We start from the raw sequence: 18,576 nt of genomic DNA, 5'->3' as shown, positions 1-18,576 counted from the left end.
GAGTGAATGTGAGGTATAAGTTGTAAAGCACTTTGGATATAGACATAGCAGCATAGTAGGTAGTAGATAGTAATACATACTGTACTGTAGTCAGAAATACAACTTTACCAAAAGAATAATATTCTAATGATATTATCTGTCTAACTCGCCCGTCCACTACGGCTGCTGCAGATTCAGGAAGCGCCAAACGTTTAGGCAAATCACAGACGCCGATACTAAAACGTCTCTCTGTGGTGCCACGCAATAGGTTGGATCGTAGTGAGCTAAGTTGAAGACAATGGTCGAGGTGTTTCCTGTTTCATAATACGAATTTCATAATAAAAGCGGCCCGCTTAAAAAATTAATAAATAAGAGCTCGTGCCGTTTCAACGTTGAAAGTTATCAATCGCTTGCGCTCAAAGGACATTTTATAAAACGAGGCATACAATATAATACTATGTATTTGAGCCAAAACATGTGGTCAGAACACAGTGCATTTTGTCCATTCGCTCTCATTCTCTCTCTGCCTCTCTCTCCCTTTGTCGAGGGCGGAGCTCTTCCTGAATGAACAGATTGTTGTCAGACAGGACCTGTTATTTCCTGGAAATCTAAGAAACAGCCTACAGTCGGCACGTTGTTACCAGCTGTATTCGAGCGCCCCCGCTGGTCATTGTTACCGTTAACGATGCCAAAACGGTCCCCAAACAGTGGTTCCATGACTATTCATGGCTTTATCTGTACTTGTCATGTATCCCAGAGCTCCACCATAAAAAACCTCTGAGTAATTTTTTATTCCTCCCTCTCATTTAATACACATATAAAAAAATTCGCAAAAATTCGCCCCATTTTAACTCTGGCTTATGTTGAAACCCTGATTCATGCTTTTGTCTCATCACGTCTGGACTACTGTAATGCACTTTTTTCAGGCCTACCTAATTCAAGCATCAAAAATCTTCAACTTGTGCAAAATGCGGCTGCACGGATACTAACTAGAACTAGAAAATGTTATCACATCACACCAGTTTTGTCCGCCCTACACTGGCTTCCTATTCAAGCCCAATTTGACTTTAAAGTGCTACTCCTCACCTACAAAATTTTAAATGGGCTTGCACCGTTCCATCTATCCGATCTCATCTCTCGATACTCGCCCGCTCGTGCTCTGCGCTCACAAAATGCGGGGCTTTTATCGATTCCTAGGGTTAAGAAGAAATCCGCCGGCCACAGAGCCTTTGTCTACTGCGCTCCCTACCTGTGGAACAAATTACCTGCTGTCGTCAGGGGCGCCTGCTCTGTCGAAGCTTTTAAATCCCTGCTTAAGACCCATCTTTTCTCTCTCTCCTTCAACCTACCCTGATCTCAACTGGTCGGGGACCAGTGTTGTGCTAGTTACTGAAAAATAGTAACTCAGTTACTTCATTTCAAAGTAACTTCGTTACTGTACTAGTTACTTACACCCAAAAGTAATGAGTTACTGTGAAAAGTAACTATTTAGTTATTTAAAAAAAAAAATAAAAAAAAAAGATTGCTCTAAAATGCTATAATTCAAGGGTACTACGACTATGCGTGCACCTCATGGTACCAAAGCACCTCAAAGGCGCTTAAAACAAAATTACAAACATCACAAAACAAACTGGTCAGACTACTACTTGACCTGAACCCCAGAACCCACCTCACCCCTGCCCACTTTGACAACCTAGGATGGCTTAGAGTAGACGAGTACAGCAACTTGCAATGGGCCTGGTCTACAAGATACACTATACGACCGGGGTACCCATGTACATGTCAAAATACTTCCCAAAGGTCAGTGAATACCACAACCACTACACCAGAGGAAGCTCAACAAATCATGTAAAACCCAGATTCGGCTCAAACAAGGGACTAAACACGTTTCGCAATTATGCCACAACAATGTGGAACACCCTACCCAAAGCTAGGGGTAACAGTACTGTATATTTGAATACCGTTTATGTCACAAATGTATCAGTACTAAATACCTACAGTATATGTCCCTATGCCATAAATGTCATGTATGTTGTGTATGTCATAAATGTCTATATGAATTGAAAATAAGGGACCCTGATGGAAACAAGACAAACGTCTTTCTCAGGTCTGCATCCCCTTAACAATTGTATGTATTGAGCCGTACTGTATTGTACCCATTCTGCAATCTGTTAAATAAAGTTTTCATTCATTCATTCACTAGTAGTAGTAGGGTTGCAAATTGTAAGCACTCATTGATAACGTTTTCATTCATTCATTCATTCATTCACCATCTTGCAAGTTGCAACATTGTTTAAGATATCAATCAAAGCATTGCAACGTTAGAATAGTTAGGATATCAATTGTGCATGAAAGGACTATATTTATATTGTTTGATTAGTATTATGAGATTCCCTGGCAGATTTCGTACAGTCAAAATCCGTTGATCAACTTGAGTTTCAGTGAACACATTGCACTCACCAAAGTCTGCGGTGGTCGAGATGTAGTAACGTTAGTCCATTTGACTCCAGCAGCGCCTCAAACATGTTCTTTATCTCGTTTCCATGTTGTATATTAATTATCTCTCCAAGTAGTTGCTAAATGGTTTGTTAGTTCGTTTCGTTTTGTTTTGTTTACAATAGAGAGGGTCTATTTCTTTCCGTAGCCGCATTTCTGGTTTGCGCATTTCTTTTTTTTTATGACTTATACTTTATTGCATATTTTTTCTTTTTGCACACAGTACTTCAGGACAATACAATGAATGACATATTTTGCATCAGCATGGGTCAGTCCTGAAGGACAACATAGACACCTGGACCCCTAACGTCTAGGTTACACTGATACCCCCCATATGGGGGGGAAGACAAAAAAAAAAAAAAAAAACTAAGAAATAAAGACATTAGAATAAGTAAACCTAAACAAACGAAAAATTCTACCATAACAAAAAATAAATAAAAAATAAAAAATAGAAAGATAAATTAGACTAAGCCGAGAATATAATGGAAAGTAGTACCAAAACAGAAAGGAAACACCAAACGAAAAAATAAATCTACATTAAAACATAGAGCCATTCTTGTCTACATAAACATGGTGCATTTGTCAGGTATTCTATACTCATGTGTATCGTCGCTGTCTTGGACAAGTGTGCCCCTCCTCCTTTTATAGTAAGTGCAATTGCAAATATTTCCCCCATTTGCTAATATATTTGTCTCCTTTCTCTCCTAAACTAAAAGATATTTTCTCATAGGCAGCTACCCTACCCAGTTCTCCACTCCACTCTCGGAATGACGGGCCTTCTGGTGCCTTCCAGCCTCTCATTATGATCTGTTTGCCTATCATTATACTAGTCTGTATCCAATCAGCTAGGGGCTTTGCGATATGGCTAAGACTGCGGGGATCCCCCAGGATATATAAACCAGAACAGAAATCATACTCCGTCCCTGTGACCTCTGTGATGTAGTCATGTATGTTACTCCAGAAGTCTCCGATTTTCGGACATGACCAGAGTGCATGGACTAGGTCCCCCTCCCCTGTGTGACATTTCCAGCAATCTGGGTTCTCTTTCAGGCCCAGTCTATACATTTTAGAGGGGGTCCAATAAATGCGGTGGAAGATCTTGAATTGTATTAGCCTTGTTCTAATATCCCTGGACACCTGTTTGGGGATCCCAGAGATTATATATGATGGTTTGCGCATTTCTGATTGGCCAGTGGCCACTGACTGACGCTCTCTGGTCAGAGAACGTCAGAGAACGTCAGTCAGTGGCCAATCAGAAATGCGAAAACCAGAAATGCGGCTACAGAAAGAAATAGACGCTCTCTATTGTAAACAAAACTAACTCAGGCGAAATCAAATGGAGTTAGGAGGACGCTCGCTATGAATCTACATAAAAAGAACGCAGTAACGAACTAACAAACCATTTAGTAACGGTAACAGCATTACTGAATTTAAAAAGTAATGCGTTAGAGTACTAGAACGGCAAAAAGTAACACTGTCGGGGACTGACCTTTAGATTAATCTGTCTAGTTTAGTTAGGATGTCTAATTTCTCCCATGTCTGCTTTTCTGCAGAGATGGAAGAACCTTTTAACCTCTGTCTCTGTCTCAACCGGTCCCATGGAACAGCTTCATACCGCCTTCTGTCTGGCCTGCAGTGCTGAACCTTCTGAGTGACTCCTCCTGCCCCCTCGGGGCATACGGCCCTGAGCTATTGTCTTGTATCTCACCCTGTATCCATACGCTTGCAGTAGTTCTATCTATTACTCTATTTCACAATTTTCTTATATACTATGATTCTACTGTCACCATGTATGCTTATGCTCACTACATGTATTTATTGCTCCATCTCCGCCCACTACAAACATGGGAACTCTCTAACCCCTGTCCCAACCCCCCCCCCATCTCTCTGAGTGCTTGTCTCGTAGTGCTGACCAAGGTGATGGATGTCTCTGTGTATTGGCCAAGATTGCAGTGACTGTTCTACGTGCACCACGAGGCCATGGATCAGCTTCTTACCGTCTTCTGTCCATGGTCTGTCAAAGTGGTTTGTAGTCTGTCAACGTGGTTTCATTGCTGGGTAAAGTACTTCTATTCTATTCACTTAATATGCTTACTTCATATATCTATTCTATTCACATATATGCTTACCACTTGTATCTATTGCTATGTCCGCCCATTACAATCACGCAAGCTGTCTAACGCCTGCCCCGTCTCCCTGTGAGTTGCTGTCCCGGAGTAATGACCGGAGTGTCGGACGTCCCGTGATGAAGACCGGGAGGATGCGACCCTCTCTGCGTGCCCTCCTGTCTCCCTGTCTCCTGCTGTCTCGTAGTGATGACCGGAGTGCTGGACGTCCCGCAATGATGACGGGGAGGTTGCGACCCTCTCTGCGCCGCCCCTGTCCCCCTGTCTCCGGCTGTCTCGGAGTTATGACCGGAGTGTTGAACGTCCCGTGATTAAGACGGGGAGAACGCAACCCTCTTTGCGCCGCACCTGTGCCTCAAATAGATCCGCTATCAGCTCTATCTTTAATCTTTCAAAATGTTCAGTTGCTATCGCTATCAGCTCTATCTTAAATTTTTCTAAATGTTCAGTTGCTATTGCATGCACTCATCTGTGTTTCACTACACACATGAGTGCATGCTTACCAACTGTCCGTCTGCAACACTACTATCACCGACATCTAAGAAGGGAGATCCCAATTGAATTGGCCCTTCTAAGGTTTCTCTCCTCCACATTGCCTGTGGTGCATTTTTTCCTATTGCTAGGTTTTAGTGAGTTTTTCCTTACCTTCGCGTGGGGTATGTCTGGGAGTGTTCGCATAACATTAATTTATTTTGCATTTATTTTAAATTTGTTGGACCTTATGGTGTTCTTGTTTTGTTTCTTGACTTATTGTGATGTTTCTTCTTGACTTGTTTAAAGAAGATGTGTCCGGCCCATGGGGACATTAACGTGTGTTGTCGGGCCTTACAAATACATTTGATTTGATTTGATTTGTTGAGAGTATTGATTAATTGAAGAAACATATTTCAGAGTTATATTCAGATTCAGATTCCTTTATTAAGCCATTTGTGTAAAAACACATTGGTAATTGTTGCGGCATTACAGTGTATATGCATTTTTCATTTATTTTTTCACAGTAACAACAACACCAACACAGACACAGGACAAAAAAAAACAAAAAACTGTGCGTTTTCAAAGTCATATTTAGAGGAATATCTCATTAGGATTAGAGTCTAATACTAATGAAAACTAATTAACACTATGATCGCCGCGGACGAGTTTTCACGTCATTCCGAGCCATGCTCATTCTGCCGAAGACGCCGTAACTCGTCTTTGATGTCAATATTTCAAAAATCTGTCATCGAAATCATATTTCCTTTCCGGAGCCCTGAGACACACTGCTGATCTCCTCTCAACTCTCTAGCGGTTCAAGAGCGCCATCTGGTGGCCGATCGGCAGATCGCCAACCGGATATTAACCTTTGAACCGGTAGTGCTCACTCCATATGTGTTCCGACCACTCGCTATAGCTCCCGCGACTCCATCTTGAAACACTGGATAATAGATCGCTCGCCCTAACTCAATAAACAACGTTATTTGGACTTATATACTATTATACAACCTGGAAATGGATCGGGCATTTCTACATCCCATAATAGAAAAAAATCTGTTCCACGCTCATCTGCCAGCGGCACGAGGAAGCCACGGTAAGATTCAGCGTTATTTTCTAACGTTTTCTATACTAACTGATCTGATGAACATATGACCCACTCTGGATGAATCATCTAACGCTGCCCACGGAATTATAAACGATCCCCCGCCCATCCGGTCAACATCAGATGATGCGTAGAAACTTCTAGAAGTACGTGCAGTTGAAATTTTTTATCTTGCACAGATTCCTACCAAACTGTATTTGATCATCAATATAATGCATTTGGGGCTATAAATCACGTTCTGAAGAAAGCTGCAGAAAACGATAAAAACATACTTATACTTTAGACCATATTTTAGTATGAATATGTGAATGAAAAAGTTTAACGTTGCTACACCCTGAACAATACATATAGGACATTGAATGGGCCATAATAATGGCAGTTTAGCAATAGAATTTAAAAAGTTATAGCCCTGCAAAGAAGGGGAACTTCTCCATAGACAAATAGAGCTGGCGAGGGATGGTAAATTATGAATTTAACCCATGGCGATTAAAGTGTTAAACTGGCCCCCGTAAATGTCCAAACCCACCCACCTCCTCCTAATGTACAGTTTCCTCCCCCTCGTATGTATATATTTTCTGTTAGGATCTCTGCTTAACAGTACTGTATATTTGCATATCTTGTATGTCACAAATGTAACAGTACTGTATATCTGTATGTCATGTATGTCATAAATGTCATGATATATATCTGTATATCTGTATGTTGTGTATGTCATTATGAATTGAAAATGGGGGACCCTGATGTAAACAAGACGAAAGTCTTTCTCTGGTCTGCATCCCCTTAAAGGATAACTCCACTATTTTGGGAAATTAGCTTATTTAACATCTTCCCTGGAGTTAGACAAGAAGATACATACCTTTTTTGTCTCTGTGCGTGCATTTTAGCTTTGGGAATAGATGCTCCGTTAGCATAGCTTAGCTTCATCACTGGAAGTGAGGCAGGACAGTAGCCTTACAGTGCCTTACAGTGTATTGCAAGGTCTGACATTGACCAAACTTGATATGCATGACCTTGGTGGGCTCTAGGTCAACTCCTGAAAAGGGGGTCAATGTCAGACTTTGCAATCAAAAGTTAGGGGGCTAATAACCCTTGCCATAATTTCAGTGCACCCCTAACCTTTGATTGCAAGGTCTGACATTGACCCCCTTTTCAGGAGTTGACCTAGAGCCCACCAAGGTCATGCATATCAAGTTTGGTCAATGTCAGACCTTGCAATACACTGTAAGGCACTGTAAGGCTACTGTCCTGCCTCACTTCCAGTGATGAAGCTAAGCTATGCTAACGGAGCATCTATTCCCAAAGCTAAAATGCACGCACAGAGACAAAAAAGGTATGCATCTTCTTGTCTAACTCCAGGGAAGATGTTAAATAAGCTAATTTCCCCAAATAGTGGAGTTATCCTTTAACAATTGTGTGTATTGAGCCGTACTCTATTGTGCCCATTCTGCAATCTGTTAGTTTTTAATCAATCAATCAATCACATCACACAACAGTCTAATCATTAGACTATTGTGTGATGTCATTATTCAGTCTCATTCTTATCCATCAATATGTGTTCATTTTCTTACTCACCTCTGATATATAATGCCATATTTACTTATTTGCATCTGATAAAATACAACAATTTAATTTAAAAAATTTGACCACATTTATGAACTTGAATGAACATTTATTTGTCTCTGCAAATAAAAAACTAACAAAAAAATCGAATGGAAAATAAATAGTTGTATGGCACTTAACAGCAGCATTTACCTCCATGGCAAATAACCAGCTGTATTTAGTTTTCCATAAGGTCCACTGACTCTGTCCCCAGCATTGTGGTGGTTGAGCAGCAGCCAGGTCTAGTGGAGACTTGGGTCTGGCAGTGGCTAACACTACTAGCAGTGTCAACTTCAGTAGTGCTGCTAGCTGCTGCGCTAACAGCATTAATCTTTGGCCTTTTTATAAAGACAAAGCTGTCCAACCTTGTACAGCCTTGTGGCGGTTTAAGCCTTTTTTTCGGCGGCATTTGGTGTACTGTTTACTTTTTACTTGAGTCGCAGTTGCAGGACATGAGGAGTGGACCAGGAACATCACATTAACACATTCCCTGCCACGCAATTTGAGCATTTTATACCACTCTCTGCCAGCACTGTAAGCCTATGGAGATGTTCACCTTCTTTGCAGGGCTATAACTTTTTAAATTGTATTGCTAAATTGACATTATTATGGCCCATTCAACATCGATTATCTATCGTTCAGGATGTAGGAACGTTTAACTTTTTCATTCATAGATTCATACGAAAATACCGTCTAGAATATAAATATGTTTTTATCGTTTTCTGCAGTAATTCCTAGAATGTGAGATATAGGCATAAACGCATATTTATATTATTATATAGATGATCAAATGCCGTTTGTTGGCGATATACGATATATATATAAAAAATTTCAACTGTACATGATCCTAAACGTTATGACTGATCATGCACGGATGAACGGGGGGGGGGGGGGGTTGTTTATAATTCCGTGATCGTCAGTAAATGCTTTATGTAGTATGGGTGATATATTGATCAGAGCAGTTTGCATAGATAATAATAAACAAACGCGATGAAAATGACGTCGGCGTCCTCTTACCGACGATGAGACTGGAGGAAAAAGATCACACTTATTTGACGCGATCTCCTAAATCCATTTCCGGTTTGTATAATCATAATAAACGGCTAAATCGTATCGATTATTGCGTTATGGCAGCAATCGCTACACACGGACGTGTGTATACAGTCCCGCAACAATATGCGAGTGCCGGACGCATTTCCCAGACGCACCGAGATAGACTCGTCCATTTCCGGTTTGGCAACTCGCCGATCATCCACCAGGCGGCAGTATTGAAGCGTGGCAGAGTTGTGCATGCTCCCACTGCATCAGACCAGGCTCCGTGAGGGAATTATGAATAACATGGCGACATTTTTTTATATTATCTCAATAACGTCGTACGCCGTGGATTGGCAGAATTCGCATGAACTTGAAACACGTCGTAACCCGTTTCCGGCGTGGGATGTGTTAAGCTTGCTGCTTCTTCTTCACCAAATGGGTTGGAGTAGCATTAGACACGCTCAGGGGCGTCGCATAGTGGCTTGGAGGTGAAACACAGCCTGTTCCAATAATTAACATTCGGTTATTTTAAAAAGAAAAATATGATCTATTAACAATTTATTTAGGTAACATAAATAATACTAATTCTTACATTGAAAGAAAAATATATATATAAAAAATTATATAACTTTTTTGAGAGACCCCCACAGGGGTTGTTGACTATGGGGGCTCAGACTCTATCTATGGGGGCTGAGCCCCCATTGGCCCCCACATAATTCGAACACTGGTACTTGTGAGTGGAGAGTTCAGTGTTCTGATGGCCTGGGGGAAGAAGCTGAGCCGGAGTCTCTCTGTGCTCCTAGCGTGTGTACGTAGGCGCTTGCCTGACCGCAGCAGCTTGAACAGTCTGTTGTTGGGGTGGTGGGGGTCTTTCATTATTCTGCAGGCTCTGGATTTGCACCTCCTGTTATATAAGTCCTGCAATACGGGTAGTGCAATACCCGTAGTATGCTCTGCTGAGAGCACCACTCTCTGGGGGGCCTTCCTGTCCTGTGCCATGCTGTTTCCAAACCAGGCAGTGATGTTTCCAGTCAGAATGCTCTCTACAGCCCTGGAATAGAAGGAGTGGAGTATCTTCCCCGATACTCTGAACTTCCTTAACTGTCTCAGGTGATAGAGGCGCTGTTTCGCCTTTTTCACGAAAGAATCTATGTGTCTTGACCATGTCAGGTCCTCTGTGATGTGGACTCCCAGGTACTTGAAACTGCTCACCCTGTCCACGATAGCCCCATTTATACGCAGTGACGTGTGTGTCACCTGCTGTATTCTCCTAAAATCCACTATCAGTTCTTTGGTTTTACCAATGTTCAGGAGTAGGCTGTTATCTCGGCACCAGCCTGCCAGTTCATCAACCTCCTCCCGATAGGCCTTCTCGTCATTGTTAGAGATCAGCCCCACCACCATGTGTCGTCCGCAAACTTCACTATGGAGTTGGAGCTGAACCTGGCCACACAGTCAGGCTCAGAATGCAGTAGATTGAAATAAAGGTGTTCTATTTCAATTTCAACCTGATTCAATTGGATCTTTGTTTCCATATGAAGTATCATAAAATGTATAAAATATATAATTTATTAAATGTATCATAAATATATTAACATTATAGACCAGAACATTACCTCAAGTGACTTTACTTTGCAGTAACATTGAATTTGTCAACATGCTTCTCACCACTGATAATGGGCTTTGGACTGAAGACTTCATTATGTCAATGTTTCATTTTTTTTTTTTTTTTACAATTCATTATGAATTGAAAACGGGGGACCCTGATGTAAACAAGACGAAAGTCTTTCTCTGGTTTGCATCCCCTTAACAATTGTGTGTATTGAGCCGTACTATGTTTCATTTTCTTTCATTTAGGACACCTCATACATTTACTGATGTGACTCCCTGACCACGCATGCTATATTTACACATGTGGTATTGCTGGATTCAGCACAACCACACCTTTCCGAAATAGCCGTCATCTGTGTTTATATGACAATCCATGGCAGAGCTACTACAAAGTAAATGAGAACATTCTGCATAGATATACATTTTTTACATTTCCGCTTATTTTAAGTATGTGTACATAGGTATATATTTCCTACATGCATAAAGATATTCACATCCAGGTTTTTATATTAGGTTAAGCAACTGTCTGACTGCTAGCATGCCAAGTTTGAAAGCTCTTGGAGCTTGTATTATTAATCTACATGAGTTTATATGTCGCAACTCCCATACGGCCAGGCTATATTTTGGTTCTTTCTTCCTTTGGGGGTGTATAACAATATCTATAAATTTAACAAGTTTTGCAGTAAAATATTTTTATACAAGAATCCATTTCATATGTGCAATACAGTATGCGTGTGGGCATGCCCCAGTAAATGCATGTAGATTGTTTTTGTGTTTTGTGCGTCGTCTGTTTACAGTGGTGGGTGGGCAGGCAGCAAGCTGTTAAGTGTTCTTTGTATGTGAGCCTGATTGCTTAGGGGGAAAAGCTGTCCCGGAGTCTGCTGGTTGGGGATTTGTGGCTGCAGAATTGTTTGCCAGACTGCATCAGCCGGGGTCTTTAATGATCAAGCAGGCCTTGTTGATACACCGTCTGTTGTATATATCCTGAATAAGCGGAAGCTCACATCTGCTGATCTTTCTGGGCTATGCTCACGACTCGTGATGTGACCACAGAGGAACTTAAAGCTGTTGACTCTCTCCACTGCTGACCCTTTGATGTGAATGGGATCTAGCTTATCTCCTCCTCTCCTGTAGTCTATGACCAGCTCTTTGGTTTTATCCACATTGTGAGAAAGGTTGTTCTCCTGGCACCACTTTGTGACGACTTTCTCGTCATTGTTGGAGATCAGACCTAGCACTGTTGTATTGTTGCCAAGCGTAACCAAAAAAAAAAAAAAAAAAAAAAAAAATCTAACCCTAACTAACCATACTGTCATGCACTTGTCCTAATAAACTAACCTACACTGTAGCACTCAACACTTTGATGAACATTGTTACTCAGCTGATAGAGTTGTGCTCTTCCTGATGGCTTGTCGTACAGAACTTGTAAGTCGCTTTGGATAAAAGCGTCAGCTAAATGACTAAATGTAAATGTAAATGTAAATGTAACCACTTAACTCATTGAGCCACACTGTTTTTCCATCTGTACTGCCTGGCGCCAGCGTTATTGACAATTTTCACAATGTTTGCGGATCCATCGTATATTCTATATTATAGCTATGGAGAGAATAGTATGGCTCATTTGACAGGCACTATTTATAGTCCAACATTGACAAACCAGTTCATTTCTACATACTTTTGTTTGTGCGCTATTCCACGCTAAACATTGCCCCGTTTCAAAATAATCCAGTCTCGTTTTCTAGATAGTGAGATATGACGTGTTATATGCATATGCACAAATCATTCGGGTTGCTCGCCTGAAACCTATATTATTTCCAAATCAAAGGTATATACCATATATAGATGTTTCTTCACAAAATCATCAAGGGGGGGGGGGGGGGGGTCTTCTTACGAAAATGCGATTGTTACCAAAAGCATGTTTTAGGTTCAGTAAAATACGACGCTGTGATCAATACAAAAGCATGTTTTAGGTTCGGTAAAATAGACCTAAAATAGACCTTACCTTAGTCAGAATTGAATAATCCATGTAATTCCATCACGATCGCCATTACTTGTGCATTGGGTCTGTCTATAATATGGGAAACAATAGGTTTCAGACGAGCAAATCTCCGACAGATGGCTGTGTGCTGATTCACATTGAGGGGGAAGGGATTCCTGCAGCCGGAGGTACCTCAATACTGAAAGACACCTTAGAGACTTCCGGTTTGCAACGTTCTGGTGAGCAGCCACATGAAAGAGCTCCCGGTCATTGAATATCAAAAAAAGGAAGTAAAACAATTCAAAGCGAAATAAAAAGTGACAATTCAAGGATATAAGAGAGGAGGAAGGAGGAACATGATAAAAGGCGAGAGAAAAGCGACCCCAGAAGAAGTATAAATGAGGGCGCAGGAGATGATTCAGGAGATGATTCAGGCTGTCATGACGCAGTGGGAAGCTAGCATGCAGGCTACCATCCAAGCTAACATCCAAGCTAAAATGCAGATGGTCCAGGACATAGGGGCTAGCACACAGGCTATGGAGTTAGCTAACCAAGCTATCCAAGCTAGCACGCAGAACATCCAGAGCGACATCGATGGACTCGGGGCTAACGTGACGTTGGACCGCGGCGAGGTCTGGCCGGAGAAGGAGCTGCAAGCTAACATGGAAGCAAACACAATGAATATGACGCAGCAAGTGATACAAGCTAGCGGGACGTTGGATCGCAGTGAGGCCTGGCTGGAGAAGGAGCTGCAAGCTAACATGGAAGTTAACACGATGAATACGACGCAGCAAGGGATACAATTTAACGTGGTGTTGGACCGCAGCGAGGCCTGGCTGGAGAAGGAGCTGCAAGCTGACATGGAAGTTAACACGATGAATACGACGCAGCAAGGGATACAAGCTAACGTGGTGTTGGACCGCAGCAGGGCCTGGCTGGAGAGGGAGCTGCAAGCTAACATGAAAGTTAACACGATGAATATGACGCAGCAAGTGATACAAGCTGGTTCGGGAGAGGTGAAATGGACGGCCCCCAGGGGAGGGACGGGGAGACGCTGGATACAACCGGACCAACCAGGACTCGGGCACCGAGGTCGGCCGGACAATCCGCACACGAGATGCAGGTGCGGAGGTCGCCCGGGCCGGCCAAGATGGAAACACGGAGGCCACACACACCAACCGAGATCCGAGCACCGAGTTCAACCGGACCAGCCAGAACTTGAATAACGAGGTTTCACACACCAAGCAGGACTCGAGCACTGAGGTTTTGATTGATTGATTGAAAAGTTTATTAACAGATTGCAGAATGGGTACAGTACAGTACAGCTCAATACATACAATTGTTAAGAGGATGCAGACCTGAGAAAGACTTTCGTCTTGTTTCCATCAGGGTCCCCCATTTTCAATTCATCATATAGGTCATACACACCGACCAAGATTCAATACCACATATGCATATAATGTGATAGTGAATGGAGGTTATGATTCGAGACACACTGCAGACAACACACAGACCACTGGGAATACAGACAGGGTAAACACATTAGCAGTGTTCATTTTGTTGACTAAATTGATGACGAAAGATGTTCGTCAACGAAGGTTTTTTTCATGACGACAACGAGACGTGACGTCACGTTATTGAATACCATGTGACGCTAACGAGACTAAATCGTTTATTAAATATCGTTGACCACAACTGACGACACAAAAATGTAATTTACAAAAACCAGGACGAAATTTCTCTTCATGTATGTTGATATTGTTGACTAAAACAAGACGAGACAAACTAATTATAACTTTTCTTAATGCCATCGTCCCGACAGAACAGTGTGACGGCTGACGGGAGCTCTGTGTTATTAGCATTAGCTGGAGCTATTTGAAAAGCTCGTTTTAGCTGAACGTTACCTTGGCTAAAGTTGGAACTATTCATAATCCAGCTGCAGACCTGCAAGCAAAGTACAGCAAGTTGGCAAAGGAGTATTCCAAGGTAAATCACTTTGTCACCAGTAACGTTACATTGTTTGTATTTCCATCTAGATCGCGTTAGCTAGTGGCTAAGCTAGCTCACGCTAATGTGGCTAACTACACACAATTAATGACATAATGCAGACAGCCATACCGGTGACAATGTTTAGCTTTTAGTGCCAAATGATAAGAGTCTGAGGCGGAGTCTCAAAAGAGAATGTTGAATATTTATTTTGCATTAAAAATCACAACAGTGCCTCTGCTAGGAGCTAACAGAACCGGAGCCTTCTGGATAGGAAGTGCGCAACAACGTTTAACGTCCGTGTGGAACCAATGTGCCAACAACCTTTCCGTGGGTGAAGCATAGTGGAGCATAGTTGTCAATAATGATAAAAAAAAATTGAATGATACTAATACTAATCTATACAATCACCTGTTGTTGAATAAATACCATTACTTTCTAGTTATTACTAAAAAAAAACAGTATATATAAAACAGTAGCTGTAAAAAAGAAAAGAAAAAAAGTTTAATCATTTATATAATATAATTTTTCTTTTCTTTATGTATGCACTGGTATCAGATCAGTATAACCAGACCTAGACCACCTCTAACTCTAACCCCTAACCAGACCTAGACCACCTCTAACTTTAACCCCTATGTTAGGGTTGTGACTTAGAGGTGGTCTAGGTCCGGATAGGGGTTAAGAGTTGGTCTAGCCCTTTACATCCATCTATCTAAATAATAATAATAAATTATAATGAATGCTTAACTACCCCTAAGTTACCCTAACCAGACCTAGACCACCTCTAACTCTAACCACTAACCAGACCTCTTCCATGTGGCACTTTAACACTGACCTCAGAATGTGATTTTATATAATGTTTTTATGCAAGCAGATTGCAATCAGTGTGTACTACTACTTGTACTACTTTGTGTTCTGTTTACTTAGTTTACAGTATCCTGTTATAGAATAAACCGCTGCCAGACACAGCAGAGAGAGAGAGGACAGACATGACAGAGAGGACAGACACAGCAGAGAGAGGACAGACATGGCAGAGAGAACGGAAAGACACAGCAAACAGAAGACAGACAGAGTTCAGTGTCGTCTCTCTGGTCAGAAACAACGTCACCACATCCGTAATGCTCTCTTAGATGCATACATTGGACCATGTCTACACCAACATATACTGTAGGTGCAACAATACATTGGACCATGTCTACACCAACATATACTGTAGGAGCAACAATACATTGGACCATGTCTACACCAACATATACTGTAGGAGCAACAATACATTGGACCATGTCTACACCAACATATACTTCCTGTGTATCTTGTCCCGCCGACTCAGATTCCCCTAGGTTAAAAAATAAATACGCAATTTAAATCAGAAAATGTTCTATGTTGACTATTTCTGACAAGTTTTTTTCCATTAACACTTTAACTGCCAGAAGACGAGTTCAGGCGTCCTTCCCCGCCATGCTCAAGTTGCCGAAGACGCCGTAACTCGTCTTTGATATCAATATTTCAAAAATCTGTGATCGGATTCATATTTCCCATCCGCTGGCCTGAGACCCACCAAAAAGCCCCACTGAACCCTCTAGCGGTTCAAGAGCGCCATCTGGTGGCCGATCGGCGCAATCGCCAAACAGGAAGTTACTTGGACGATGTGCTGTTTACCCATATTACTTCCGGGCACTCGGTATAGGTTCCGGCACTCTAGCTCGTCACAATACATAGCGATCCGTTGCCAATAACTCGATAAACAACATGATTTGGACGTATATACTATTATACAAGCTGGAAATGGACCGGATATTTTTACATCCCATAATGGAAAACTGTCTACCCCACGCTGATCGCCCAACGGCCCGCGGAGACTGGGGTGAGTTTTAGCGTGTAAAATGTCCGTGTTCGACACTAACTGCTATGATGAACATTTGACCCACATTAGATGAATGGTATAACGCTGCCCACGGAATTATAAACGCCCCCTCGCCCATCCGGTCAACATCAGATGACGTGTAGTAACTTCCAGAAGTCCGTCCAGTTGGATTTTTTTATATCGCGCCGATTGCTATCAAACTGTATTTGATCATCAATATAATGCATTTAGGGCTATAAATCACGTTCTGGAGAAAGCTGCAGAAAGAGATGAAAACATACTTATACTTTAGATCATATTTTAGTATGAATATGTGAATGAAAAAGTTTAACCGTTTGTGATACTAAAAAAATCCAGAAAAAGAGTGTATATACATTTGACATAGAAACTGTGCATTGGGGGAGGTTGGGTAGGTGGGGTTGGGCTGGGTTTTACATGATTTGTGGAGCTCCCTCTGGTGTTGTGATCGTGGTATTCACTGACCTTTGGGAAGTATTTTGACATGTACATGGGTACCTTGGTCGTGTAGTGTATCTTGTAGACCAGGCCCATTGCAAGTTGCTGTACTCTGTCGTCTACTCTAAGCCATCCTAGGTTGGCAAAGTGTGCAGGGGTGAGGTGGGTTCTAGGAGTCAGGTCAAGCAGTAGTCTGACTAGTTTGTTTTGAGATGTTTGTAATTTGGTTTTTAGTGCCTTTGAGGTGCTTTGGTACCATGAGGTGCAAGCATAGTCGTAGTACCCTTGAATGAGTGCTCCTGCCAGAGTCTTCAGGGTATTCTTGTTTACCAGGGAGGAGATCCGGTACAAGAATCGAGTTTGTTGATTGACTTTTTTTTATTACATTGGATGCCATTTTGTCACAGGAAAGATTAGCCTCTAGGATGGAACCCAGGTAGGTAATTTCATCTTTCCTTGTGACAATATTGTCACCCACTGTAACTGAGAAGCCGTCGGTTTTGCTGAGTTTGTTATTTGAACCGAAGAGAATGGACTCTGTTTTGCCCATGTGTAATGATAGTTTGTTGTCGGCGAGCCATATGCAGATTTTGCCTAGTTCCGAGCTAAGGGTTTTTTCAACCTGTAACTTGTTCTTGTCAGAGACCAGCAGGGCTGAGTCGTCCGCAAACAGGAACAAGTTGCAGTCACAAGCTGACGACATGTCATTTGCATAAATTAGGAACAGTAGTGGTCCTAGTATGCTTCCTTGTGGAACACCACAGTTCACTGTGAGGGGGGGGGGATAGGGTACCATGACAATGATAGTATGTAACTGCTTAACTGTTCCACAAGAGGGGGCGCTATAGGCGCAAGGAGACGTAGCTATTGTAGCTGACGTCAGGTAAGAGGGTATAAAAGAGATTGTTCCCTCCCCCTCTATCTCTTCCTCATCTACCTCTCACAGAGAGAGAAGGTATCATGGTGCATATGCAATGTGAAATAAACCACGCCGATTAAAGGCTCAAGAAGGACCTTGTCGTCATGAACCTATTATTGTTGCTCCCCAGGTGACTCTGTCAACAGAAACATTGTCTTATAGGGACTGCTACCTTATCATTCCTTTTTAAATTTTTTATTATTACCTTTTTTCCCCCTTCTTTTTCCATTTTTCTCCCATCCCAATGTTAGTCATTATGCCAATTCCCAGTCCCCTTCCTGGTCGTTGCGCACTCTACCCCCTACCGTCGGTCTGGGAGGGCGGAGACTGTCATGCTTCCTCCGACACATGTGTAGCCAGCCCACCGCTTCTTTTCACCTGGCAGCGCGGACTCTCACTGGGAGAGTGTAACGTGTGGAAGGTCACACTACCTCTCTCAGATCCTTCCCCTGCTGTGCAGGTGCCCCGACCGAACTGTAGGAGTCGCTGTTTACAATGACCAGGACCCACCCACGCCGGCTTCTCACCCGCTAACACTGCCAATTGTGTTAGTATGGATGGTCGGCCAAGCCGGAGGCACCACAGCCGGATTCGATCCCACTGGCTATGTGGTGGTAGACAGACGCTTAGTCCGCTGCGCTACCCGGCCGCCCTACCTTATCATTCCTGATCATTCCATTGAGCTGTAATTACTCACAATAATTCAACATCCCCAGTGACCACACTGGTCATATTCACCTGGCCTCATTTACTCTCAATAACTGTGAAACGAAATTAATGTGTGCAAAATGGTTGAGTTTTTGGATGCGTGTGAGATTATGTGCAAAATAAATCTGCATCGTTTTTTGGTGAAGTGCCCCTTTAACAGCTATATGTGATAATATATAACAACCTGTTGGTGGGAGGAGGGATAAGTGATGTCAGTGGCAGTGAGTATCCAGGCTGTGTTTA

Source organism: Notolepis coatsorum (assembly GCF_963971535.1).
Source record: "Notolepis coatsorum genome assembly, chromosome: 19".
Classification (NCBI taxonomy): domain Eukaryota; kingdom Metazoa; phylum Chordata; class Actinopteri; order Aulopiformes; family Paralepididae; genus Notolepis; species Notolepis coatsorum.
The sequence above is the reverse complement of the archived record's forward strand: the minus strand, read 5'-3'. Positions refer to the sequence as shown.